Below are 17,486 nucleotides of genomic sequence, written 5' to 3'. Positions count from 1 at the left end.
CTCAGTATTTTAGTGAGCCTGTGTCAGCGCTGTGATCTTCACAAGTGTTTCCCCAGTAGTATAGTTTTGTTTTGTTTCTTCCTACCCCTACTCCCATCCCTGGCTGCAGAGTGCCCAATCTATTTCTGTCAAGCCCTGAGCGCTTTGACTATGTTTTTCTCCCTTAGATGAAACAGGAAGGCTAGAGGTGGCCGAAGTGGGAAGAATGCCCCTTCCCAGACTGGATAAGGCTTTGGCAAAGTCTTTTCCTTTGGAGAGTGGTCTTTGTTCTAAGACTGGTATATTTCACAAAGACTACTCTTCTCCCTCTGCCAGAGCCTCTAAGGGATCTTTCTTGGATCCATGAGAACTTGGTGGGGATCCTGGAGGTAAAGCCCATGGAAGTGAGGGGGATCCCTAAGACTGCAGCCCCCAGGAGTTCCTCACGCTCATGCTAGTCCACATGCAACCTCCAGGAATTTATCAAATTTACCATTTAAGTGTTCTACCAGTTTATGGCTCCAGTAACTTGTAAAATAATTTTATGCTTAAAAGCCTTTAATGATCACTCTACCGTGCTTATCTACTACAAAATACGTATAAAATTAAAATTTAATGATTGATTTCATGATACCAAAAGTCTTTAAAGGTTTTTAAAAAGTCTATATTAAATTATGATTACAGTTATTATAAGTATATATAATATTTCAGATAGTCCTAAACATAAAAGTAAAAAATTTTAACTGTACCTCTTAATGAGTTGAATTATAATCAAATTTTTCGTACTTATTTAATAAAAAAAAAAACTTTAAAATTTTATAAGACAATATATGATGATTGATTATAATTTGATTAAATAATTCCAGTTAAGATTTCATAAAATAGATTTTAATTATCTTGATGAATAACAAACAATGGAAAATGGAAAAGAAATTACGTACAAGTTTTATTCACTAGTTTTCACCAACGTTTCTTGAAAAAACATTCCAGTATTGAGAATAATTGAAAAAAATTGCTTGCACTTAAATTGCTGTAGGGAAAACATTTTTAGCATTCAATACTTTTTACTGATGGTCTTTTGCTTTGTTCTCATACGGTTCTCCCTCAAAAGCTATGTATTGGTTGACAGTTGAAGAGGTATGAAAGATGAAAAGTCCTTAAACTGAATTCAGAACTTCCCAACTGGGGTCAAAAACCACGTTTCTAAATACCACACTTCACCCTTAACTGAAACATGTATTATGTGCAGAAATACAAGAAGCCCCATGGGTCTAGATTTATCATTAGCAGGCTTTCCTTTGTTTGGTGCTCACAGGTTTCCATACCCCAGGACCACGCACCATAGGGGTGAGCGAGGCCACGGGATGAGTGCGGCCCAATGCCTTTAATTTATCAAGGGGGAGGGGCAATTTGGAACTCCTGTGCTTTCTCGGGCAAATCAGGTTTAGAAAAGGTATGTATGGAAGCTGAGGATCAGGAAATTGATTCCCTCAAGCCCACACCCTCTCTAAAGTCCTCATGGATCCTCAGGGCATGTGAGCCCCAGTTGGAAGTCCGATGGAATAAACTGTGTCTAACTCTTTCAGAAGTCAGGGTAGTTGTGGAAGACAGAATAATGCCCCTCCAAAGTTGTCCACACTCTAATCTCTAGAACCTGTGAAAATACAGCAAAAAGGACTTTGCAGATGTGCCTAAGGTTATGAACCTTGAGATGGAGACAATATCCTGGATTATCTAGGTGCCCAATCTAATTACACGAGTCTTTAAAAGCAGAGAAACTTTCCCAGCTGCACTCAGAAAGATGAGGCAGGAGAGTTTCAAAGCACGAGAGGGACTGAACCCACAAGTGGTGGCTTTCAAGACAGAGGAAGCGAGCCACAAGCCAAGGAATGTGGATGGCCTCTAGAAGCTGAGAACAACTCCTGACCGACAGCAAGCAATAAAACAGAATCTCAGTTCTACCCAAAAACCAAAACCCACTGCCATCAAATCAATTCCGACTCATAGCAACCCTACAGGACAGAGTAGAACTGCCCCATAGGGTTTCCAAGGCTGTAAATCTTTGCGGAAGCAGACTGTCACATCTTTCTCCTGCTGAGCAGCTGGTAGGTTCAAACAGCAGAACTTTCTGTTAGCAACCAAGTGCTTTAACCACTGTGCCACCAGGGCTCCCTCAGTCCTACAGTGACGTGGAATCAAATTCTGTCAACAAACTGCAGGAGCCTAGAACTTCCAGAAAGAAATGCAGCCCTGCCCACATCTCGATTTTGGTCTCGTGAGACTCCAAGCAGAAAAGCCAGCTGAGCCCACCAGACTTCTGACCAACAGAACTGTAAGATAATAAATTTGTGTTGTTTAAAGTTGTAAGTTTATGGTAATGTATATGGTAGCAATGGAAAACTAATACAATGGTTATTTATCTATATTAACAGCTATAAAAACTTGCTTTCCTTTAACAATAGGCTTTTGTCTGGTGGTTAAGAACTCAGCTGCTAACCAAAAGATCAGTAGTTCAAATCCACCAGCCAAACCCTATGGGGCAGGTTCTACTCTGTCCTACAGGGTCGCTATGAGTTGGAATTGACTTGACGGCAACAGGTTTGGTTGTAAGTTATTTTCATAACATTAGAAATTGACTCCCTTATTTTATCATTTTACTGCTTTCAATATTCATCATTATTTGATATATTAAAATAAAGGCATCACTTATAACTTATATACTGGATTTAGAAATCCACCATTTGACCAGTAAATGATCAAAGGGGAAAAAAAGTTCTAATGGGAAAAAATCATAACCCCCCAATCATAAACAACTTTAAATAGATACATTTTTTCGGCTCTATAAACATTACACCAAGTTCTAGCAGTGAGTGTCAAATCGTTTTGTTTGCCTAAATATGGAAGAATGAAATTTCAGCATGTGAAAATTTTCAATCCCTTCAAGAGGGACAGCCCCAGGGGCCATGTCAGCAATGCTTGGAGAGACACGGTGCTAAGGAGATTTGATTGTTTTATTCAGCAGTTATGTCTGTCTGAACAACACCCACTCATACGCACTCTCACGGATGGAATTCATTTAAAAAAAACAAAAACAAATTCTAAAGTCAGGTAAGTAATGCTGCCGTTTTCCAGGGCCCATATTATTCATAAATAATTTTGTGTATTTTCTTAAAATGCACAATACTTGGTTTATAAAACGTACTTTGAAATCTCCTTTGAACCAGTTGTAGCGTTTTACTGGTTCCCTCATTAATAAATGAGTTACATAAAATCTGTGACATGTATTCATACTATATTTGTATTTTAATTAACCTTTAACAACTGACAAGTATTCGAGGCCAAGTTAGGCTGAGTCTTATTCACTTCCAAAGTCAAGCTCTGCCAGTGTTCTATTCAGCACAGGGGAAGCTTCTATCATTCACCACTGTTGAGCTATGTTGGTGATCTTCATGTGCATATGATTGCCAGCGGTAAAAATTCTCATAGTACCTGCCTTTAAAAATCTCTTGCAAAATTAATGCAACGTTCATTCAAAAATACTAATTTAACATCTATTACAATCAAGTCACTGTAGGAAATACAAGATAGTAAATACCTCAAGGAGCTTAAAATATACTTGAGAAGACCAGACACAATGCACCAGTTCAATATATGTTTTTAAGTAGAGGATTAAGTCCAGATACTAGATAGATTTATATGGGAAGGTGGACTGAAACATGTATTACATGCAAAAATAGCACTGTCCCAAAGAAAATCCAGCAAGATGTTCAGGTTGATGGTGGTAATAGAGTGACTGATGGTGTTAAGAGATTTACCTCTGTTTTCAGGATTATGTCAATGTTTGGGAGACAGAACCCAATACTAACCACATCAGCCGAGAAGTCCTATTAAGTGGTGCTAGTTCTCTACCTGTGCAGCTTCTAAAACATTGCTAGCTCTCAATCACACTTCTCTCTAGGCCTTTTTAACATCCCAGCTCACCAGGCAACAATTTAACAACTATTCAAACAGTCAGATTATAAAAACGCATTCCAATTTCTCTAGAGATGTCAGTTCCAGTGATTCACGTGAGAGTCTTTCCCTTATCAATACAGTTATGTGTACCTTGGACTTGACTCCTAGGGAGCTCTCTTATTTGGTAAACACAGATATCTTAGCTGATTGGCAACCAGGGAAAAGGAGCTGTAAATGATAAACTCTGAACAGGTATAAGTCAGCTTCTCTTCAAAACAAGAGTTTAGATATTGGCTGAAGGAAATATCTGAAGATTTAGAACAGTTAATTATTTTGGGTTATTGTTGAACTTTACTATAGTAATATCATTTGGAAGTGACTCAGCACTTTTCAATAGCTCAGCTCCATGAAGGCTATGAACCAATCTGCATGCTTGTGGTTTTAAACATAAAATAAGGAAAGGCATTCAAAGCGTCCATATCTTAACATCTTCTCCAGATCTTTTTCTTTCTTCAAGTTTTTTTCCTTACTTGTCCCTGTCCTTAATGTTTCAGTCTTTCTTATCCTTTTTTTGGGGGGTGGAGGATGGTGTTTGGGGGAGAATTCTGTTGTTGTTTTTATTATTTTTCTCCTCAGATTATATCTTAGTACCCTTTCCTGATCGTCTAAGTGAGGGGTATTTTGTTAAAGCTACAAATCTAGTTTAAAAGACTTCATCAATCGGCAACCCAGGTCCATGACAAGCCCCAAACTGGGGCAAAGCAAGAAGAGTCTTCCCTAAGTTGATGCTCTAAAATTTGTGTGGTTTGCTGGAAAGCCCCTTATTTTACAGACAGCCTCAACTTTGTGTAACAAACTGGGTTATCACTCCCCAGCGTCTTAGAACTTGCAAACGGGAAGGGGCAGGCAGCAAGAGGGAATACTGGACACGAAAAAACCTGCAATGAGCAGACAAAATTGTTCCATAAGCAATGAAGTCTGAGGTCTTTTACACTGATGAACTATATTCAACAACTCTATCCAGTTATGACTAAAAAACATTACTAGCATTTTTCTCTATTCTTAGATTTACTTTTTAATGTTTCTAAAAGTAAAATGACTCTTAGAACTGATGTGTTCTTTTAATGTAATGATTTTTTTCTTTAATGCAATTTAGTGATGATATAATCTTACAATCTAGAATAGAAGAAATGAAGTAATTAATATGCATAGAGAGGCTGAGTTGGGGTTCACTGTCCTCTGGAGTGATCGCTTTCAAAGATTTTACAAAAATTTTCCCCGAAAATACAGCGTTTTATCTCTGAGTTTGGCTTAAAGGGGCAACCTAGGAAAGTTAGTTGGAACACTGCATGCCCTGAAGATGCTTGAAGAATTAACTATATGTTTAGGCATATGGAGCACCCAAAAGAAACATCAGTGGTTAACAGTCATTGGTTTACTTTCTTGGTAGATTTTCTTTTTTCCTGATAAACTGTTGTTTTACTTCATTGCTTCTTCAAAGACCTGTTCCAGTTAAGTCTGGTGGCTTCATATGTTTGAAAGCATAATTTTTCAGCTCCCATATGTAAAAGGTACACATCTTTCTATTTTCACATAATAAACAAAAGTTATTTGCTTGAATCCAAATCGGTAATGAAGAAGTAAAACTGTCCCTATTTGCAGATGATATGATTCTATACATAGAAGACCCAAAAGACTCCATGAGAAAACTACCGAAACTGGTAGAAAGATTCAGCAGAGTAGCAGGTTATAAGATAAACATACAAAAATCAGTTAGATTCCTATACACCAATAAAAAGAATGACGAAAAGGAAATCAAGAAAACAGTGCTATTTATAATAGCCCCTAAAAAAAAAAATACTTAAGAATAAATCTAACCAGGGGTGTAAAAGACCTATACAAAGAAGACTACAAAACGCTACTGCAAGAAACCCAAAGGGATCTACCTAAATGGAAAAACATACCATGCTCATGGATAGGCAGACTCAACATTGTGAAAATGACAATTCTACCCAAAGCAGTCTACAAATACAATGCAATCTAGATCCAAATACCAACCAGTATTCTTTAAAGAGATGGAAAAACTAATCATTAACTTTACATGGAAACGGAAGAGGCCCTGGATAAGTAAAGCACTACTGAAGAAGAAGAATAAAGTAGGAGGCCTCACACTACCTGACCTCAGTACCTACTATACAGCTACAGTAGTCAAAACAGCCTGGTACTGGTACAATGACAGATACATTCACCAATGGAACGGAAATGAGAACCCAGATGTAAATCTATCCACCTACAGCCACCTGATCTTCGACAAGGGCCCAAAGTCCATCAAGTGCGGAAAAGAAAGTCTTTTTAACAAATGATGCTGGGAAAACTGGATGTCCATCTGCAAAAAAATGAAACAGGACCCATACCTCACACCATACACAAAAGCTAATTCAAAATGGATCAAAGACCTAAATATAAAACCAAAAATTACAACGATCATAGAAGACAAAATAGGATCAACACTAGAGGCCCTAATACACGGCATTAACAGGATATAAACCATAACTAACAACACATAAACTCTAGAAGATAAGCTGGATAACTGGATAACTGGGATCTTCTAAAAATTAAACACTTATGCTCATCAAAAGACTTCACCAAAACAGTAAAAAGAGAACCTACACACTGGGAAATAATTCTTGGCTATGACAAATCCAACAAAGCTCTAATCTCTAAAATCTACAGAAAAACCCAACACCTCTACAAATCCAATTAAAAAACGGGCAAAGGAAATGAACAGACACTTCACCAAAGACATTCAAGCAGCTAACAGACATATGAGGAAATGCTCACGATCACCAGCCATTAGAGAAATGCAAATCAAAACCACAATGAGCTATCATCTCACCCCGGCATTACTGGCACGATCAAAAAAACCAGAAAATAACAAATGTTGGAGAAGCTTTGAGGAGATTGGAACTCTTTTTGTTTTTATTGTGCTTTAAGTGAAAGCTTACAGTTCAAGTCAGTTTCTCATGTAAAAATTTATACACACATTGCTATGTGACCCTAGCCACTCTCCCTGCAATGCGACAGCACACTCCTCTTTTCCACCCCAGATTTCCTGTATCGACATTGGAACTCTTATGCGCTGCTGGTGGGAATGCAAAATGGTACAACCATTTTGGAAAACGATATGGCGCTTCCCTAAAAAGCTAGAAATAGAAATACCATGTGATCCAGCAATTCCACTCCTAGGAATATATCCTAGAGAAATAAGAGCCATCACACGAATAGACATATGCACACCCATATTCATTGCAGCATTATTCACAATAGCAAAAAGATGGAAACAACCCAGATGCCTATCAACAGATGAATGGATAAACAAATTATGGTACATACACACAATGGAATACTACGCAATGATAAAGAACAACGATGAATCTGCAAAACATCTCACGATATGGATGAATCTGGAGGGCATTACGCTGAGTGAAATAAGTCAATCACAAAAGGACAAATATTGTATGAGATCATTACTATAAAAACTCATACACAAAAAGAAACAATCTTTGATGGTTACGAGGGAGAGGAGGGCTGGGGAGGGAAAAACACTAAATAGACAATAGATAAATGATAACTTTGGTGAAGGGTAAGACAGTACACAATACTGGGGAAGCCAGCATGACTTGACAAAGGCAAAGTCATGGAAGCTCCATAGACATAGCCAAACTCCCTAAAAAACAAACAAACCAAACCCGTTGCCATCAAGTCGATTCTGACTCATAGACACCCAGAGGGACCAAATTCTGAGTTGAGGGCTGGGGATCATGGTTTCTGGGAACGTCTAGCTCAACTGGCATAACATAGTTTATAAGGAAAATGTTCTACATTCTACTTTAGTGAGTAGCGTCTGGGGTCTTAAAAGCTTGTGAGTAGCACTGGTCTCACCCCTTCTGGAGCAAGAGAGAATGAAGAAACAAAGACACAGAGGAAAGATTAGTCCAAAGGACTCATGGACCACAACTACCACAGCCTCCACCTGACACAGTCCAGCAAAACTATATGGTGCCCAGCTACCACCACAGACTGCTCTGACAGGGATCACAATAGAGGGTCCTGGACAGAGCTGCAGAAAAACACAGAACAAAATTCTAACTCAAAAAAAAAAAAAATACTAGACTTACTGGTCTGATAGAGACTGGAGAAACCCCGAGAGTATGACCCCCGGACACCCTTTTAGCTCAGTAGTGAAGTCATTCCTGAGGTTCACCCTTCAGCCAAAGAGTAGATAGGCCCCTAAAACAAAATTAGACTAAATGGGCACACCAGCCCAGGGGCAGGGAAGAGAGGGCAGGAGGGCACAGGAAAGCTGGTAACGGGGAACCTAACATCAAGAAGGGGAGAGTGTTGACATGTTGTGGAGTTGGCAACCAATGTCACAAAACAATATGTGTATTAATTGTTTAATTAGAAGCTAGTTTGCTATGCAAACCTTCATCTAAAGTACAATAAAACATTTAAAAAATTTTTTAAAAAGTTATTTGCTGGAGCATACAGTGTTTCTTGACCATTTCTCTTGCTTTATTTCTTTAACAGTTAACTGACCTAGTCCTCCAGGTATCCCAGTACAAATTTAAAAAATGGAAAATCCCATTTAAATCTGTATTAAATCTCTCTATGTAACTAGCACTGTGCTCAATCAGTACTGCGTGCAAAGATAAAGAAGATGTACAATCTACTCCTGAGGGGCTCTAGAGGGTCTTGACATAAAAAACAGAGATCTTATTAAGGGCTCACCATTAATCAATATAAATCATCTTAAGTACACTCCCGTAGCCCACTGCAACTTCTATAAACTGAGGTACTCTTCCATAACACACTCCAATTTTAATAACACCCTCAAAACCTTGCAGAGCAGAAAAGAATAGTTATTGCCAAAATTGCTAACCACATATCATATAATGGTCCTTTCTGACAGAGATTCTGTGTATGTGTGAGCATTGAGTTTCAGTGTGCATACATGTATGTGTATGTTCTTGCTATGACTATCCTCCCTTTCTCTCTGTCATGAATGCACATTTTAAAGAAACTGAGAGCTACACAAATAGCCTTGAATTCACTTATTAACTAAATCATTCACAAACTTTAGTATTTTATTATTAGCAACAGATTACTTGTGACACTCCACAAGACCAATCTATAGCAGCCATTACCCTGAGAATCTAATCAAGTGTAAATTCTACATATTAAATCAGAATGATAGGATTTGAACTTGAAATAGTATTAGAGAAGGTAAGAAATTTCAGTATTTTCACCAAGATACAGAGTTCCCTGACTGCATGGTAACCCCAGGAGTTGAAGTAAGAACCATTTGACCCTAGAATTGTCCATGAATAGACTCAGAGTAGATTCCAAACCTATCAAAGCACACTTGATAGTTCAGCTAAAAACCACAACCTGTTGCCATGGAGCCAATGCCAACTCATAAGGACCCTACAGGACAGAACAGAACTGCCCCACAGGGTTTCCAAGGCTGTAAACTTTAAGGAAGCAGATTGACACATCTTTCTCCCATGGAGCAGCTGGTTGGTTTGAACCACCAACCTTTTGGTTAGCAGCCGAGCTGCTTTACCACTGAGGCACCAGGGCTCCTTGTTTAGCCACTAGCTCCTGGTTAAACTAGCCCTCAGTTAAGATGTCTTCTCCTCACCAAATTTATCCTATTCTGCACCACAGTGTGCTGTCAGCAGTTACTGGTAACCAAGTGGGTCTGAGCAAAGAGGCAAAGAAGAAATGGAGTAGCTAACAGTTACTTCATTTACACTGTACAATTCTCTGATTATCTTCTCAGCTGTGGGCATCACTCCGCAGACTGGGCTTTCCTCCTCACAGTTAACCACATGTTGGTAGGGCCTTCCTTTATTTAGCACGCCCTCATGGGTCTTCTCTTTGGTGAACAGTTTTTACTTTATTTGACCTAACGCATGATCCCAATGGCAGCTAAATGTCCCCACAGTCTTCAAAGTCACCTAAGCCTCAACCCTGTGTGTGAGAAAGCTGGACTGTCCCCACCCAATGGACACAAAATATTGGCCTCTGTCCCTCTGCCTGACATGGAAAGGCTGGTGTTGGCTTCAACTTTTTCCTTTCCTTGGGTCTTCCACACAGTGATGCCAACTTAGAGTTCCACTTTCTCATCACTGTTACAAAAACCATAAGCAATTTAGAATATTAAAATAAAATAATAGCTACTAGTTATTAAGTGCTTACTGTGTGCCAGGAACTATGCTAAGTGTTTTCCTTCCATTATTTCACAAATTCTCTCACCAATTCATGTATCGTTACCCCATTTTACAGGAGGAAGACTTGAGACTTAGAAAGTTTAACTCCCCCAGGACAATACAACTAGTAAACGCCAGAATTAATATTCTAATCTCTCTATTTCTAATATTCAAGTTTCATCTTCTACCTTTTTCTGCTTGCCTAAATATAAATTTCTTACCCTCTTTAGACACAACGATGCACCTATATTCGGGAACCACTTATTTTTAGCAAAAGGTTATTTCATAGAGAGATAGAGAGGTCTAATGGAAAATGTACTAGTTCTGTTTTAGTCCTGGATTTCACACACTAAAGATGTCCAGTGAGGCTACCACTATGCCTCTCTGAGCTTCCCATTCTACATCTGAAAACTGGACTAATTAATACCTGCCCTTCACACTGCACAGAGCTGCAAAAAAATAGAAATCAAGTACTAAGTGTGTACGGGTTTTGAGAAAAATCAATAAAAAAGTTAAATAAACTTATTTATATTAGTCAAACTTCAAGGAAGAATAATATACTATTCTTTATGGCATCTCTCTTGAAAACTCCAGCCATCCAAGATCCCTCCCTCCTCTGAACTCCTATAAGAACTTAGTTTGTTCCACTCTCTTGGCCCCTAAAATATACTATGCTGTTGTATGCTGTCAAGTTGATTCCGACTCACAGTGACCCTATGTAACAAAGTAGAACTGCCCCATAGCATTTCCTACTGTAATCTTTATGGGAGCAGATCCCCAGATCTTTTCTCCCACAGAGCAGCTAGTGGGTTCGAATGGCCAGCCTTTCAGTTAGAAGTCGAGTGCTTAACCACTGTGCAACCAGGGCTCCTAAAATACACTTATACCTGTGATTATTTAATGTTTACATGCATATATCTAGAAACGTGGCTGAGCCTGTAAGTACTTCAGTTTGGGAGATTGTATCCATTTTTCTAGGTATTCCCTATAGTGCCCTGCGTGCTTTTCCATATAGTAGGTGTTCAAAAAATACCACGTTGTTGGATTGATAATAAATATGTATGACCACTGTTATAGCCAGAGAGCTGGCATTAACTGGCAGTTATTTAAAGTACAAGATTAAAGCTATTTCATAATTCACTGAATGTTTGCTAAGTGTGTCTTTGACCAATCTGCCTGAATCTGCTGGGGCCTACAAGGGCACAGGTTTGCAGCTGTGCTGATTCAATTAGTGACCACAGCAGGTTCCACTCATTACTAGGCTTAATGGACTCCACTATTTACATCCTATTTCCACAGCTTATAGACCACACTCTACTCTGAAGGCATAGGGAGAACCTTGGTATAGAAGAGGGAGGCTTTTGATTCTTTGGTCTCAAAGTTGCTAATATTTAAAACATAGAGTATAATGTATTTTCAGAACATGAGCAATAATAGATCTGCATATAAAGTGAGGCTCTAAGTTATATGTATATGTCTCTAAGTTTATGTCCACAAACTTTCTTGTTGGGAAGAATATGCTTTTAAATCTCTCAGTTGGCAGAGACAAGTTAAAAGAAGTTAAAGTTTTTTAACTGGAGTTAAAGTTATTTGCAATTAATAAGTTTCCCTGTCACTTATCCACAGTGCCAACTTCTGAGTCAGCTCAACTGTCCCTTTGGGAAACCCTGCCCTGAAGTTTGTTACTGTTTAACCTACCTACCCATGTCACCTGCAGCCACCAAAGGGAAAAAAAAATCAAAATTATTAAATCTAGCAAAAGCTCCAACTAAAATCTAACTCACTTGTTTTCTAAGAAAAAGATTCAACAACCAAACTAAAATTCCCATATCATAACTATAAGATTCTTTCAAAATATGCAATTTAATTTCACACCGGTCAGTCAAAATCATAGGCAGATAAACAATGGAACCAATTTCTATTTGTGCAGGTTCCCACTACCTATTTATACATTGGCATATCCAAACATACAGAACAGATTTTTCTCGAGTACAAATATTCTTCCTAACAAGCTTATCTAATTTCTCTACAAAGAGATCATAATGTAAACATATGTCAGAGCCAGAGGCAAAATTGGCTGATATGTACACCAAGGAATAAAAACTGGAAAATTGGTTAATGATCTTTTTTTTAACAAGGAAAAGAAAGTGTGTTAAAACCACAGTGTTATTAAAACAGAAATTTTAAAATACACATGATTTTGCCAAGTCTTGCATTTCATATTAGAGAGGCAAGTCAGTTAACAACTCAAATACAGACTTAGTCATCTAGTGCTGCTCTAACAGAAATACCACAAGTGGATGGCTTTAACAAAGAGAAATTTATTTTTTCACTGTAAAGTAGGCTAACAGTCCAAATTCAGGGCGTCAGCTCCAGGGGAAGGCTTTCTCTCTCTGTCAGTCTTCTCATCATTGTTTCCCCAGACTAGGAGCTTCTCTGCTCAGGGACCCCGGGTCCAGAGGACACGCTCTGCTCCTGGCACTGCTTTCTTGGTGGTACGAGGTCCCCAATTCTCCACTTGCTTCCCTTTCCTTTTATCTCTTACAAGAGATAAAAGGTGGTGCAGGCCACACCTCAGGGAGACTCCCTTTACATTGGAGACTCCCTTTACAATCCCGCCCTAATCCTCTTTAATGTAAAACTACAGTCACAAAATGGAAGACTACCACACAACTCCAGGAATCATGGCCCAGCCAAATTGATACACACATTTTTGAGGGGACATAATTCAAACCATGACACAGACATAAAGGAGATCTTTGCAACCTGGTATTTGGCATTTCAAGCAAAAGGCTAACTTGTCTGTGTTCCATCTGTTCTTCCTACTCGGGTCATTGGCCAGCTTGCGGCAATCAGCAAAAACGTAACCTTTTGGCTATAACTCTGTCATCATTCAGTTCCGTCATTCAACTGTCTCTCTCTACATGGTTCTGAAAAGAGATGTGGATGAGACTCAGCAGAACCCAGGTAATCCATCACCTGTATGGGACAGGATAAATCACCTAATCCACACTGATGCACTGAGTTTCTCCATGTCTCATTGTCAAGATGCAAGGCAGGGGGACAGTAGGAAATGACTCAGCACTTGGGAACTGTGCCATCGCTGGTAAATTTAGGTCTGTCTCTGTATGATATGACAAGAGGATTTTTTCTTTTCCTATTAATGCTCTCTATTTTTAGAAATGGGAAACGCTGGTCATTACATGCAGCATTATATTCACCAGTGCACCTTTCCTGGGCAGCTCAGCTAAAATGCATTTTCTCAGTAGTTTACGTTCTAGTTGCGGCTTTGGTTATGGATGAGGGATGATGGCGTTTGCGGCAGAGGGGCAGGTGGAAAACATCATCTACTACTAGCCACTGGCAATCAGAATCTGATGCTCTGTAGATGGTTTAACAAGTTGCCATCCAAATGCTAAATGACTCTGAAAAGCAATAGGATTTTATGAAAAGCACTATTTCTACCTCCAGAGCTCCCGTTTGACACACAAGGAATGCTGAATGGCACAGAGAGTCGTTGGTTCTCCATTCACTGAGGAGCTCTAAACTTTAAATACTGCAGGGTTAAATAAAATGCCTTTTCTGGTTTACATATTGTTTTAAAGCTAATAAACTACCAAAAAAGTTTCCTTATCTAAACATCTGCATTCATGCTAGAGCCAAGCAGGGTGACACAGGTAAGAAAGGCTTGACCTCAGTTTTCCCATTCAGGCACATACAGTTTTCCAGGTCTCTCAGTCTACCCTAATGAGCTTCCAACCACCTACCCCAACTGCCTCCCTTAAAAATTAGTCATATTCAGACACATTCCAGCTTGTGTAAACACTTGTTTCAGGTACAGAGGTACATCTACATTAAAAACAAAAACCTGTTGCAGTCCAGTCAATTTCAACTCATAGAGACTATATAGGACAGAGTAGAACTGTCCCATAGAGTTTCCAAGGAGCAGCTGGTGGATTCGAACTGCCAACCTTTTGGTTAGCAGCCAAGCTCTTAACCACTGCACCATCAGGGCTCTGCATCTACATTATATGGTCAAAATATTCCAAAGGAACTGTCTGTACACTAATTTTTTGTAAATTGAGCAATTTAAATATGCAGTAGAGAGTACTCGCTATTTAAAGAAACTCTATGATTAATTCTTTTGCAAAGCAAAGTTCCCTTCTGCAATCTGAATATTCAGCCCTGATTTATCTGTTCTATAAACCCCAATCTTCATATATCAAGCATATCTAAAATATGCCTACCACAGTGCCTGGTAAATAGTAGTCATTCAATAAATGTTATGGTTTAATGATCTTGCCGCGGTTTGAGGAAATCTGCAAAATAATTTACTATATACCATAGCACTCCAGACACAATTCTTAAAGCTATGTATAAGATTATCACCTTGGAATAATATGGGCATATTAGCTCCTTTCTAATATTTGATGACTCTCCATGGTATTTTTGAATTCTAGAGAAATCTCTGGATTTGGGTTAACCAGCAGAGCAGTATTCATCTGGGTCTCCTCATATCCTGGGGTTCCACGAGGATATTCTGAAGTGTATGCTGCACAGAATTTTAAGAATCAATTTCTAGATACTCAACTTCTATGTGTAGTTTTTCCCAGTTCTTCCACCACACTTTTCCCAGATGTGAAAACTTCAGGAGTGACAAACAAAAAAGACAGAACAGGAGTCCTCAAAGCCTTGTTTAATATCAAGACACCATAACGACCTCCATCTATTTGATTAAAAGATGTGTGGCTAATTTTACTATTTTATGTAACAATTATTTATAAAAAAAAATACAATTCATTCATGTAGTTTTGGTCAATTGTTTATTCACATAACTGTAAAGATAACCCAATCTAGAAGAAAAAAATTAACACTTAAAGACTTACGGATACCGGAAATTAAAAATGCAGTTCCATTAACATTCACATTTTTTAAGAAATCATGATAGGGTGGCTAGTAAGAGATATTCAAACATAGTACAATATTGTAGAGGAGAAGCGGAATGAAAATAGAGTTTCCAAATATTTAAGAAAAGCTTGTTCCTGTTATATTTTTTTAAGGATGATATTAGATAGCAAATCAAATATTTCATTACATACACTTAAAGAGTGATGTAAGAGTTTATTTTACATTATCAATATTTACAAGACACCAGCAATAAATTTCAAGTTGTAAAATTAAAAATTGTACCTTTAGAGTAGAGAAATCTGGAGGACACTATCTTAACCAAGTGGTTACAGTTAACAGACCAATAATGGGACAGCTGCCACGCTGTGCCTCCTGATGTGAGGTACTGAGAAGGACACAATGTCGCTTCTATGATATTCCTGCCAAAGATGCATCACCTGCATCTGATCTTGAGGAAATTTCTGAAGACCCCAAATTGAAGAAGGCTCTACAGAATAACTAGCCTGGACTCTTCAAGATGTAATGTCACGAAAGCAAAGAAAGGTGAAGAAACTGTTTTGGATTCATGTAATAGGTGATCCTGGACCGGGGGAAAACATGCTGCGTATAATGACAAGTCGTAACATTTGAATATAAACTGTAAATTAGATAATAGCATTTTACCAATGTTAAACTTCCAGATTTTGATAATTATGCTGTGATTATGTTAGAGAATGTCCATTGTTCTTAGAAGATACACACTGAATTATTTAGAGGTAAAGGGTACTTATTCTCAACTGCTTCAGGGAAAAAATAGACGATAGATAGGCAGATAGATAGATATGGGTGGACAGACAGATGGAAGGACAGTCAGACAGAGGTGAAGCAAAAGTGAAAAATATTAACAATTAATGAGTCTGGGCAAAGAGTTCTTTATACTATTTTTGCAACTTTGTGAGTTGAAATTATTTCAAAATAAAAAGTAAATAAAATCTGTGTGTCAGATTAAAATGAGAAAGACTACATAATTTCACAGAATCTATCAGTGCAAAATGCTGTAAACTCTAGATTGTTTTTTCTCTCCAGAATCCTTGTCAGTCACACACAGTTTCTGCTCTCCTGAGCTCCTCCTATTCACGCACTTCCCAGCAACATGATCTGCAGGCTCAATTTTATCAGCTCTTTTCTCAATTTGGTCTCACAAATTGCACTCTCTGTCTGCCACGCTCTTAAGAAATAGTATAGAACGTGCTGCTTTCTGTGCCGTAAGCATGAACTGCTTTGCCTTAGAAACAATGATTAAGTTTAAAGATAAACGATCTACAATTAATCTAGCTGAGTTTATTTTCAGCAGAAAAAGAAAAGCCTTCAGGAAGAAAACAAAATGTATCCAAAACTCGCCCTTACTATAACATCCTTTTTTATCTATAGTCTATGTATAAGATATTTATATATATAATATACTATACACAGTATATATATAACAGTTTGGAGTGTATATACCTTTTCGAAATACATGAGGCACAATATTGAAATTTCTGAATTTATATTTAACCTTGAGGTATTTACTAGTAGAGATTCTCTTCAGAATATATGTTAGAAAGAATTAAGTGTTTCTAAATGCCATACTTCATGTTCATTTTATATGTGGGTCTCAGAGTGTGTGGCATATACCATCTCATTTATCCTCACTCCATTCTTCTGAGGAAAAGAGCAAATAATCCCATTTGACAGATAAGAACACTGGGACAAAATGGGCCACAGGACTTGTACTATATAAAACCATAGGTAGAGAGACTGGTCAATTAAGTGAGACATCAGCTTGCCAAGCTGCCTGTCTATAGCCTCATACTGAACCATGCTGGTATCTACCTGAATTTTCTCATTTCCACAGAAATATACAAATCTAAACATAATAGAACATTGAATATACCATGGACTACCTACCAGTAGAACAAACAAATCTGTCTTGGAAGAGGTACAGCTAGAATGTTTACCAGAAGCAAGGATGGTGAAACTTGGTCTCGCATACTTCAGACATGTTATCAGGAGGGACCAGTCCCTGGAGAAGGACATTGTCTTAGTCGTCTAGTGCTGCTATAACAGAAATACCACAAGTGGATGGTTTTAACAAAGAGAAGTTTATTCTCTCACAGTCTAGTAGGCTACAAGTCCAAATTCAGGGTGTCAGCTCCAGGGAAACACTTTTTCCGTCAGCTCTGGAGGAAGGTCCGTGTCATCAATCTTCCCTTGGTCTGGGAGCTTCTCTGCACAGGAACCTCAGGTCTAAAGGACGCGCTCTGCTCCCGGCACTGCATTCTTGGTGGTATGAGGTTCCCATGTGTCTCTGCTCACTTCCCTCTTTTATATCTCAAAAGAGATTGGCTAATC

At 38.4% G+C, this 17,486-nt stretch overlaps 1 protein-coding gene across 4 annotated transcripts in view; it reads right to left on the bottom strand.

Annotated features, from left to right (window-relative positions):
* The window catches only part of PDE1C (phosphodiesterase 1C), a 744,082-nt gene that overhangs the window by 203,185 nt on the left and 523,411 nt on the right, over positions 1 to 17,486 (bottom strand). The gene's annotated exons all lie outside the window — the stretch shown is intronic.

Source organism: Trichechus manatus, unplaced genomic scaffold (assembly GCF_000243295.1).
Source record: "Trichechus manatus latirostris isolate Lorelei unplaced genomic scaffold, TriManLat1.0 scaffold00137, whole genome shotgun sequence".
NCBI classification, from domain to species: domain Eukaryota; kingdom Metazoa; phylum Chordata; class Mammalia; order Sirenia; family Trichechidae; genus Trichechus; species Trichechus manatus.
This window is presented reverse-complemented; position numbering and strand designations above follow the sequence as displayed.